Here is a 12116-nt window from a genome sequence, read left to right as displayed (position 1 = left end):
TTCTTGACATACAATGTTGTGTTCATTTTTGCTGTATGGTAAAGTGATTCAGGTATACAAATATATACATTCTTTTTCATATTCTTACCCATTGTGGTTTAATCCCAGGATAATATAGAGCCCTGTCCTATACAGGAGGACCATTGTTTCAAATAAATTATTTTTGAAATGCTTATTTGTTACCTCTACCAAGGAGATAATAAATTCCTTAATTTTAGTGAATTTCCTTAAATTTCAATGTTTAAAAAAACGGAAAACCAGTAAGATGAAAAAAACCAGTTTCTCAGTTGCAGTGGCAGCATTTCAAGTGCTTAACAGTCATGTGACTCCTGGCACTAGATCAAACTGGACAGCACAGACAGCAAAATGGTCAGAGCGGGGTGGGCTGCTCCATCATCATTTCCTCCTACCGGAGAGTAGAGTGCTGATGTTCATGATTTTCTGTTTCCCAGCAGAGAGGGGGGAAAAAACACTGAAAACCCTTATCATATATAGATTTGGAATGTGAATGAATAAACTGATGGGCTAATCAAAATGCATTCTATCACTGGAGGGAAAGATGGTTCTAAGGAGCAGACTGTCTGAAGTGTCAGAGAGACTTAACTGATTATAAGGGGACAAAGCAGGAAAGGAAAATGATTGCTCGAATAAATAGAACAAAATGCGAAATAGAAGCCTTAGTCTTTAAGAGTGTGGAGTGTATAGGGAGTCGGTAAGATCTTTCTGGAAGGACTTGGAGCTATATCCTGAGATTTGTCCACAGGCCTGACACCTGTGAAGAGCTGCCATTTAAATATCCTGGAACTTCCCTGGGTGTCCAGTGGTTAAGACTCCATGCTTCCAATGTAGGGGGCATGGGTTCAATCCCTGGTCTGGGAACTAAGATCCCATATGCCACGTGATTTAGCCAAAAACTAAGTTTAAAAAAGTCTCAGCTCCTCTGTGATCCTCTGATTTAAGACAGATGACTTTTCCTTCTTTCCTTCCCACTGTCATTGAAGTGGGGTCTTTGCTTTCTCCTTTATCTGGAGTTCTTTCCTATAGTACCATGCTGCTGCTGCTGCTGCTGCTGCTGCTGCTGCTGCTAAGTCGCTTCAGTCGTGTGCGACTCTGTGCGACCCCATAGGTGGCAGCCCACCAGGCTCCTCTGTCCATGGGATTCTCCAGGCAAGAACACTGGAGTGGGCTGCCATTTCCTCCTCCAATGCATGAAAGTGAAAAGTCAAAGTGAAGTCGCTCAGTCGTGTCTGACTCTTAGCGACCCCATGGACTGCAGCCTACCAGGCTCCCCCGTCCATGGGATTTTCCAGGCAAGAGTACCATGAGAATAGAAGATCCCAATTACAAAGTGAGTCCAACTCATAGGAAAAACAATGGAAATTTGCCCTGTTATGGCCAACTCAGAATGCAATAGCAATCCTGGGTTTGGGTCATTTACTCCTCCGGAAACATTTTAAATACCATCACTGCAAATCACTGTTTTGCACAGTGAGGAAAGATCAGTGAACAAAATGGGCAAAGGAACAGCCTTCACAGTGGACCATACAATCTAGTGAAGGACAGAGAGTGAATGGATTATAAAACGTTGGGAAGTGATAAATTCTATGAGGAGAAATAAAGGAGAAATGACTAATATTAGTAGTAGTAATTTATAATAAGGTAGTAATGAGGGATGGAGAAGGCAATGGCACCCCACTCCAGTCCTCTTGCCTGGGAAATCCCATGGACGGAGGAGCCTGGTGGGCTGCAGTCTGTGGCATCGCTGAGAGTCAGACCAAGCGACTTCACTTTCACTTTTCACTTTCATGCATTGGAGAAGGAAATGGCAACCCACTCCAGTGTTCTTGCCTGGAGAATCCCAGGGACGGAGGAGCGTGGGCTGCCGTCTATGGGGTCGCTCAGAGTCTGACACGACTAAAGCGACCTAGTAGCAGCAGCAGCAGTAATGAGGGAGATTTCCCCTCCCCAAGGAAAAGCTTTTCTGGATGTGTGCTAAGTCCCTTCAGTCATGGCTGACTCTTTGCAGCCCTGTGGACTGTAGCCTACCAGACTCCTCTGTCCATGGGATTCTCCAGGCAAGAATACTGGAGTGGGTTGCCATTTCCTCCCCCAGGGGATCTTCCTGACCCAGGGATTGAAGGTCTCCTACATTGGCCGGTGGGTTCTTTACCACTAGCACCACCTGGGAAGCCTGTTAGCATTTAATAGTCCATTATTGAAACCCATTCAAGTTTTTGTTCTGGGAACTGGAGATACAAAAATATTACAGAGTTTCTGTCTGAGGAATTCATAGTACCTTTTGGAGGGCAGTCAAATCAGCATGATGGTCTAGAAAGATAATGATCTTCAGTCGTCCCTTGTATTGATGTGTTATCTTTTTCTCTATTAGATGCCTTTTGTACTTTCTATTGTTAGTACCACAATGTAGTTGCAATTTTATATTTAATAATCGTATTATTGTTTTTGAGACTGGCCTGGAAGGTGTCCCTGACTGCTATCTGAAGAAGTAACATCTAAGATGACTCATGAGAGAACAGCCATAGTAACTAATATTCTCTCATTGCTTCCTGTGTGCCAAGGACTTCAGTGGAGGGAAAGTATTCACAAATTCTTGGTAGCCTATGAGACCACAAAGTCTTGGAAGTAAGCGGAGTAGTGGAAGAATTAAGTGGGAGGCAGAGAGTAATGAAGATGATAATGGAGAATCTGTTCAGTGTGTGCCTCTATATAGCCTTAAAAGCATTCTCTTGAGATCTTGCTTTAGTCTGTTATCAGTAAACTAATTCAGGCTTTTGTGGAGAGTATAATAACAAAGATGGTTGCAGTATGGGAAAAGAGGTGGTTGGAGAGGCAATCACTTCTGAGGCTGGTGTGGTGGGCAAATTCAATAATAATTCATATAAATGGAGTAAAGCAATGAGGGCGAGCACAGGGAGTGATTCTGGGGTTATTTTTGAGATGGTATTAACAAATCAGTGGCCACTGTGATGGTGACACATCGGTTATATTTTGGGTTGATCCTCTGACCTTCACATCAACCTACAATCCAGGTAACACATCTCCATTCTTGATTTACTGTGTAGTAGTGACTGCTAGACGAGAAACAAAATAAGGGAAAATTCAGTCTGGAAGGGAGAGGACTTATATTTTAGAGTTGTGCACTTTGAGGAGCTTCCAGACTGGAGCAGGCAGTATGTTGTGATGCTATGTTAATCTTTGAGTTTAGTGAAGATTCCATTTCCAAGTCCATACCCCAAATATAATCAAACTTGTAAGTTTTTCTTAATCCCTTCCAATTTTTGAAATGCTTAGTAATGTTTGCCATAGGATCATATTATGAATGCTGTTCTGGAGGTCAATATTTCATCCTTTCAATAAGTCATTTAAAAAATACAGGTAATTCCATAATTGGCTTATTTATTTATATTATTTTCAATTTGGGGACACCACATGGTATATGGGATTGTAGTTCCTGGTCCAGGGATCAACCCGCAGGGCTGTACTGGAATCATAGTCATCACCACTGGACCACAAAGGAAGTCCCTATAACTGGCTTTTTAAAGGCTACTGTAGACTGTTCTGTTGAAGAGATCTATTTAATTTACCCAACTATTCACCTGCTGATTGTACACTCAGGTTATTCCTAGTTAAAAAAAAAATTACCAAACAAAAATGCCTGGCATTGGAAATTCTGCATCAATGAGATTTAAATTGTATAGATAATTTCTAAATTGCCCTCTAGAAAGGATGTACAGATAATATCCTCTACTACCCCTCTGTGTAAAATAATGGCTAATATTGAAGTGTTTTATTTGGGAATGATGCCAAACAATGTAATACTTTATATCACCATGTAATTATTCGGAATTGCCCTTTGTTTTCTAAGGAAATATTTGCATTCCTTTTAAGCCTCGCCCCTCTCGGTTCGCAATTGGCAACAGCCACATTCCCCGCCCCCGGCATATGTGTTTACAGTGCTGGGCTCTTCAGCATCGGCGGCTCCGCCCCTTCAACAGGTCTCAGACCGACCTTACTCATTCTCCATCCTCCTCCACCTCCTTTCCAGATTTCACCTTGTCTTTGACAGCCGCGTTTATAACTTGTCTTCACTCCTACAAACTTCATTGACCTTCCGAAGGCGGCCCCTAAGGCTAGCTTCTCGCGTCTTTCCGCCGTACGGAACTGCACTTCCTTCAAGATGGCCGCCCCCATAGTGCTTCTCCCTGGTATTGGCGGGCGCCATCTCTCCGTATGCTCCAGAAGGCAAAATAGAATCCAGCCCGCGCCGCCACGGTCTTGGATAGGGTCCAGTCTCTCAAAACTTGTTCAGCATGGTGCGTTTGACCGACAACGAGGAGGGAAAGGGAAGGAAGTGTCCTAAGGTGATTTCAGTTCCCGCTCTGAACCCTAGTGTCTGCGATGACCGATTCCTCTCGCATCGCTGCGGTGGGCGTGGTCCCGTTACGTCATAGAGCTGGGCAGGAGGCCAGAAGTCCAGAAGTCCAAGACCTCAAAAGGCTCTGAGCTCGCGCCAGATCAGAAGCGTCCCTAGCGGCAGCCAGAGAAGGGACTTGCGCTCGACAAGGTGGTAATGGGAATCATTTTGGAAGTGAATTCAGCCTTTGGTAGCTGCCCGGAGCCTTGAGAATCCTAGTGTCAGGTGGGTAGTGTTCGGGACGTGGATCCTAAGTGAGGGGCCTGAGAGGCCAGTGGAAGGCCTTCAGGCGGTTTTTTTGGGTTCAGTCACTGGGGAGGCTTGGCTTTAGTCATACGCCCTTTGGGCAGTCAGTGCTATTAAATCTCTGAAGAGAGAAGCTATCGAGGCGCTGACTGAGGGTTTGTGTCTGTGTATTTTGAAACCCAGCCTTCCTAAAATCCCTTGCTGACTTTATAATTGGCCTCTCCAACCAAAACTTTTCTTTTCCGTGTCCCACCCGGTTCCCCTCAGGATTGAGGACCATCAAAGGAAAGGGGGATTGAAAGTGAGCTGGATCCTGAAGGGCCCTCTTGGGTACAAAAGGCCCTCCCTGTCAGCCCCCTTTCTTGTTTGTAGAAAAACGCTTTGATCTCCTGGACTTTCAGGGATATCCAAAGAGCAGACTAATTAGGAAAGTGGGAAGTGAGGGAATGCAGAAACTAAGGAAAAGCAGGCAAGAAACAATAGTTCACGGAATCTTAGTTCCTTCTTAAGGGATATACATAGGTTCTGATGCATACCTTTGAGTTGTTCTGCAGAAACTCAGATACCTGCCGGGGTGGAAGATATGTTTATTTGTTGAGCACAAGCTTGTAGACCCCAGACTGGTTAGAACTAGAAAGTTGATGATGAAGTTTCCTGAAACTGTTACCTCACCACCAACCAGTCAGTAGGAAGTCATGAACCCTGCATCCCTCATCACAAATAATTGCTTTAAAAAACCCTTCCCTGAAAGGCATCAGGGAGTTGAGGTCTTCTAAGCCTGAGTTTATTTCAAATCCTGAAAGATGATGCTGTTAAAGTGCTGCACTCAATATGCCAGCAAATTTGGAAAATTCAGCAGTGGCCATAGGACTGGAAAAGGTCAGTTTTCATTCCAATCCCAAAGAAAGGCAATGCCAAAGAATGCTCAAACTACTGCACAATTGCACTCATCTCACACGCTAGTAAAGTAATGCTCAAAATTCTCCAAGCCAGGCTTCAGCAATATGTGAACCGTGAACTTCCTGATGTTCAAGCAGGTTTTAGAAAAGGCAGAGGAACCAGAGATCAAATTGCCAGCATCCACTGGATCATGGAAAAAGCAAGAGAGTTCCAGAAAAACATCTATTTCTGCTTAATTGACTATGCCAAAGCCTTTGACTGTGTGGATCACAATACACTGAGGAAAATTCTGAAAGAGATGGGATACCAGACCACCTGATCTTCCTCTTGAGAAATCTGTATGCAGGTCAGGAAGCAACAGTTAGAACTGGACATGAAACAACAGACTGGTTCCAAATAGGAAAAGGAGTACGTCAAGGCTGTATATTGTCACCCTGTTTATTTAACTTATATGCAGAGTACGTAATGAGAAACACTGGACTGGAAGAAGCACAAGCTGGAATCAAGATTGCCGGGAGAAATATCAATAACCTCAGATATGCAGATGACACCGTCCTTATGGCACAAAGTGAAGAGGAACTTTAAAAGCCTCGATGAAAGTGAAAGAGGAGAGTGAAAAAGTTGGCTTAAAGCTCAACATTCAGAAAACGAAGATCATGGCATCCGGTCCCATCACTTCATGGGAAATAGATGGGGAAACAGTGTCAGACTTTATTTTGGGGGGCTCCAAAATCACTGCAGATGGTGACTGGAGCCATGAAATTAAAAGACGCTTACTCCTTGGAAGGAAAGTTATGACCAACCTAGATAGCATATTCAAAAGCAGAGATATTACTTTGCCAACAAAGGTTCGTCTAGTCAAGGCTATGGTTTTTCCTGTGGTCATGTATGGATGTGAGAGTTGAACTGTGAAGAAGGCTGAGCGCTGAAGTAATTGATGCTTTTGAACTGTGGTGTTGGAGAAGATGCTTGAGCATCCCCTGGACTGCAAGGAGATCCAACCAGTCCATTCTGAAGGAGATCAGCCCTGGGATTTCTTTGGAAGGAATGATGCTAAAGCTGAAACTCCAGTACTTTGGCCACCTCATGCGAAGAGTTGACTCATTGAAAAAGATCTGATGCTGGGAGGGATTGGGGGCAGGAGGAGAAGGGGATGACAGAGGATGAGATGGCTGGATGGTATCACCGACTCGATGGACGTGAGTTTGAGTGAACAACGGGGGTTGGTGATGGAGAGGGAGGCCTGGCGTGCTGCAGTTCATGGGGTTGCAAAGAGTCAGACACGACTGAGCGACTAAGTGAACTGAACTGAACTTGTCACTGTGGAGCTCAGACATGGCGAAACCTGGGGTGGGGGAAGGGTGCCAGTGAAGGGGGATTTATGGTCCAGATTTAACTTGGAGTCAGGTTTTTTGTTTGTTCTGGTTTATTTTGTTGGGGTGACTAGTGTATGTTAAGAGGCATAAGGCTGGAGCTTTGGAGAGTAGGTAGGCTTGAGGTTCAGATATGGACTTCTGGGCGTGGATTTGATGACAGATTCATTCAGTTGATCCAAATCCAGTTCACTCCTTTAAGCCCATACCTTCCTCAAGACACTAACTGAAAACTTTTGTTATGACACAACACTCTTGTCATTATCTTCTCTTAAAAATAGTTAGATATAATCTAGTGATGTGTTATAAAAGATGTGTTTTATTTCTCTTGCTTCCAAGTCTACTCCACAGTTTTCTCGTGTATTCCCTTTCAGGTTTAATCTATACAAGTAAAAACATCTCTTTTACCCTAAATGCTGATCTCAAATGCAAACCATGGTGTATATATGTGTTTAATATTTTTGTGTTACCTTTGGATGGAAAAGGCACCTTTACCATACCTTTGGAATGACTTGTATAAGAAATATGGCTTCCCAGGTGGCTCAGTGGTAAAGAATCCGCCTGGCAGCATAGGAGATGCAAGAGATGTGAGTTTGATCCTTGGCAGGGGAAGATCCCTTGGAGGAGGAAATGGCAACCCACTCCAGTATTCTTGCCTGGAAAGTCCCGTCCCAGGAACAGAAGACCCTGGTGGGCTACAGTCCATGGGGTTGCAAGAGTCGGACATGTCCGAGCAACTCAGCGCACACATATGCACATATAACAGATGTTGGTTTTATCACTTTATTTCTAATTATAAACATTTCCATAGTATAAAATGATTACATTTTCTTAATGGCTGCAGTAGTGTCATGTCAGGTGAGTGAACCAGTTGCAAGGTTACTAGAGTCACATTAACTGTACATGTACATTAATTTGGATAGGGTTGACTTACATACTTAGGCTTTTCTGCAGCATGTTAACGATTCTCTGCTTATCCAGGTTCTCTCACCCACCCACAGGATTTGTTGTCATTTACTACTGAATAATTCAGAGTTTTAATTTATATTTCCTTTTTAGTTTGAAGGTTTTTCATTTTTTTCCCCTGGATATGCAGGTTTTGGTTTCTGTTTTTATGTATGTGTTGAATTTGTCATTAATATTTCTGTCTTGCATCTCCTGCATTGGCAGGCCAATTCTTTACCACTGAGCCACCTGGGAAGCCATATCTCTTATACAAATCATTCCAAAGGTATGGAAGAGGTGCCTTTTCCAAGCAAAGGTAACACAAAAATATTAAACATATACATACACCATGGTTTGCATTTCTGGTTTTGTTGTGTTGTGGTCAAGAAGTAAGCTTCTTTGATATTAATTTGTGAAACTTATGAAAATGTCTTTTTATGGCTTACTTTGCTCTTTAAGGCTTCATATTTTTCTCTTTGTACATGTGTGTATTTCTGGAAAAGCAGGTGGCCCTTCTAGGGAAACAGGAGTGATGCCATAAAGTGAATGTGTGCAGTGCCAAGAAATCATCAGGAAATCCTACCCGTTCATTATAGGAGGGATAGGAGGACTCGTGAACAGGGGATTATGAAATTTGAATGTGGCCGAGATGTTGTATTCATGTTCTCCTCCCCATGAGTAGTCCTGAGTTTGATGGTCTTTGATAGTCCTATAAATAGTTCTATATGTTTTCTCTTGTCCAGATCTCTGGTCCTGGTGCATAGAGTAAAGTGATTCAAGGTTGGCGACCGAGTGGAATTGCATGTACCAAGAGGTCAAAGACAGAGGATGAGTTGCTTGGATGGCGTCACTGACTCAATGGACATGAGTATGAGCAAGCTTTGGAAGATAGTGAAGGTAAGGGACGGCTGGTGTGCCGCAGTCCATGGGGTCGCAAAGAGTCAGACATGACTTAGTGACTTAACAACAAGAGATCAAAGAACAGTTGTGGTGGGTAGAATGGAGGTGGGTCTATGGTTTTGGGGGTTTAGAAAAGCTATTGGGAAATTATCTTGGAAAAATTTGTGGCCAGAAGGAGTGGAAACAAAAACTCAAGGTGATCCCGCTGAATCAGTGAGCTTATAATGTGAGTCTTTGTCTTTGATTTGCTGCTTTGGAGTAAGTGTTGGGACTTGCTCCTGTTCTAGTTCTCTCTTTGTGGAAGAAGGTTGCTCTGTGTGTGTGCATTGAGTGTTCTAAGAGCTGTTTCAGACACCTAGTATATGCACTGAGCTTGTATGCTACTTTCTAGTGTGATGTTATGGGTAGTAAACTTTTTCAGCCAGCTCTACAGAGAACTAAAGTTTTGGAGGTTGTCTAGTAAAGAAAGTACAAAGTAGTTAAGGTGATGAGCTGTGGAGAGAAGCAGCCCAGGTTTGAAATTCAGCACTGCCTCTGAGAAAGTATGCAACTGTGGACAAGATACTTTATCTCTAAGTTCTAAGCCTTGACTTGTTTCATTTAAACATAAACCTAGTGAAGGCAATGGCACCTCACTCCAGTACTCTTGCCTGGAAAATCCCATGGGCGGAGGAGCCTGGTAGGCTGCAGTCCATGGGGTCGCTTGGAGTTGGACACGACTGAGCGACTTCACTTTCACTTTTCTCTTTCATGCACTGGAGAAGGAAATGGCAACCCACTCCAGTATTCTTGCCTGGAGAATCCCAGGGACGACGGAGCCTGGTGGGCTGCCGTCTGTGGGGTCGCACAGAGTCGGACACGACTGAAGCGACTTAGCATAGCATAGCATAGTGATTTGATACATTTGAATTGGTGGCAAGGATTAAATAAGAAAATACTTATGATTTGCTTAGCATGTTAATATTCATGGTGTTTGCACTGCCTTGAGGTCTAGATGTGGTTTTCTAAACAAAAGGAAACTTTCAAGAATTAGGATTTTATGTTAGAGGACACCTATATTAGATTTTGTGTTGGTTCTGTGATTTTGTTGGTCAGTTGCTCAGTCATGTCCGACTCTTTGCAATCCCCTGGACTGCGGCATGCCAGGCTTCCTTGTCCTTCACCATCTCCTGGAGTTTATACAAACTTGTGTCCATTGAGTTGGTGATGCCATCCAACCATCTCATCCTTTGTCAGCCCCTTCTCCTCCTGCCTTCAATCTGTGATAAAGTAACATAAACTTAGTCATGTAAACACAAGTCTATTTATTGTCTTAGAGTTCTATGGGTTAGCAGTTCAACATGGATCTTACGGGGCTAAAACCAAGGTCTCAGCAGGAATGTGTTCTTTCCTGAAGGCTGTGGGGGAAAAACTCTTTCTTTGTCTTTTCAAGCTTCTCGAGTCTGTCCATGCTCCTTGGCTCCTGGTTCCCTTTCTCCCCATCTCCAAAGCCAGAAACAGCATGTTGAGTTCTTATCACATCACATCTCTCTCTGGTCCCTTTGCTTTCTTCCACGCATAAGGGCCCATTTGGTTACATTGGGCCTACCTGAATAATCCAGGGAATCTTTGGATTAGTAGGTCATCTTTTTAGCAACTGTAATTTCATTAACAAGCTCCATTCCCCTTTGCCATGTGGTGTAACATATTCACAGCTTCCAGAGGTTAGAATGTGGATATCTGTGTAGGGGCCATGACTCTGCCTGTCGCAGCACCTTTAAGAACACCAGCAAGGGGTATGGCCCAGTAGTTGTGGTGTTTTAGTCCCTCAGTCCTGTCTGACTCTTTGCAACCCCAGGGACTGTAGCTGGACTGTAGCCCACTAGGCTTTTCTGTCCATGGGATTTCCAGGGGAATGTACAGATTGAAGTGAATTGGCTTTTGGACTGGGTTTGGCATGTATATACTATTAATACTATGATATCACTATGAAATACACTATTGATTAGATAACTAATGAGAACCTACTATATAGCACAGGGAAATCTACTCAGTGCTCTGTGGTGACCTAAATGGAAACGCACTCTAAGGAGATGGGGATATACGCATGTGTGTCCCTCATTCACTTTGCTGTACAAGAGAAATTTACACAGCATTGTAAAGCAATTATACTCCAGGAAAAGTAAAGTGAGTTTGTTTTTAAGTCCTTAGAATCAAGTGAAGTAAGGAGAACGAAGTTCCAGGACCAGGAAAGGATCACTTCCGGGGATACGTTAATTTGAGATGTGAGGTCTGTGATCAGGATTTGAGTGACAATCTGGAAAAACAGAAGGATCCCAGTTCCAGTCATTTTTGAAGAACAGAAGAAAATGACCATGGACCAGGTGAGTTTGACATGTTTACTCCCTCCTTTCTTTCATGTTGTATTTGTAGAGGCTTATAAAAATTGATTTATTGGAAAATGACACATTTTTAAGAGCCTGAATCTCAAGAAAAATATCAACCATAATGTCTATGTCAAGGTAAATTTGAAATAGGGGGGAATGCACGTCAGAGAATCTGCTCAGAATTTTTAACGTCACAATATTAATTAAAAGACTGTAAGACCCTAGGGGTTATTTGTGTTGTTATTCAGTAACTAAGTCGTGTCTGACTCTTTGTGACCCCATGGTCTGCTGTGTACACAGGCCTCCCTGTCCTTCACTGTCTCCCAGAGTTTGCTCAAACTCATGTCCATTGAGTCGGTGATGCTATCCAACCATCTCATCCTCTGTTGCCCCCTTCTCCTCCTGCCCTCAATCTTTCCCAATGAGTCAGCTCTTTGCGTGTGGTGGCCAAAGTATTGGACCTTCAGCATCAGTCCTTCCAGTGAATATTCAAGGTTGCTTTCTTTTAGGATTGACTGGTTTGATCTCCTTGGAAGATCCAAGGGACTCTCAAGAGTCTTCTGCAGCACCACAATTGGAAGGTATCAATTCTTAAGGACTCAGCCTTTTTTATAGTCTAACTCTCATATCTGTATATGACTAGGAAAAACCATTCAGTTCAGTTCAGTTCGGTTGCTCAGTCATGTCCGACTCTTTGTGACCCCATGAATTGCAGCACACCAGGCCTCCCTCTCCATCACCAACTCCTGGAGTTTACCCAAACTCATGTCCATTGAGTCGGTGATGCCATCCAACCATCTCATCCTCTGTTGTCCCCTTCTCCTGTCTTCAGTCTTTCCCAGCATCAGGGTCTTTTCAAATGAGTTAACTCTTCGCATCAAGTGGCCAAAGTATTGGAGTTTCAGCTTTAGCATCAGTCCTTCCAAAGAACACCCAGGACTGACCTCCTTT

Source organism: Bos mutus, chromosome 18 (assembly GCF_027580195.1).
Source record: "Bos mutus isolate GX-2022 chromosome 18, NWIPB_WYAK_1.1, whole genome shotgun sequence".
In the NCBI taxonomy this organism is placed as follows: domain Eukaryota; kingdom Metazoa; phylum Chordata; class Mammalia; order Artiodactyla; family Bovidae; genus Bos; species Bos mutus.
The sequence above is the reverse complement of the archived record's forward strand: the minus strand, read 5'-3'. Positions refer to the sequence as shown.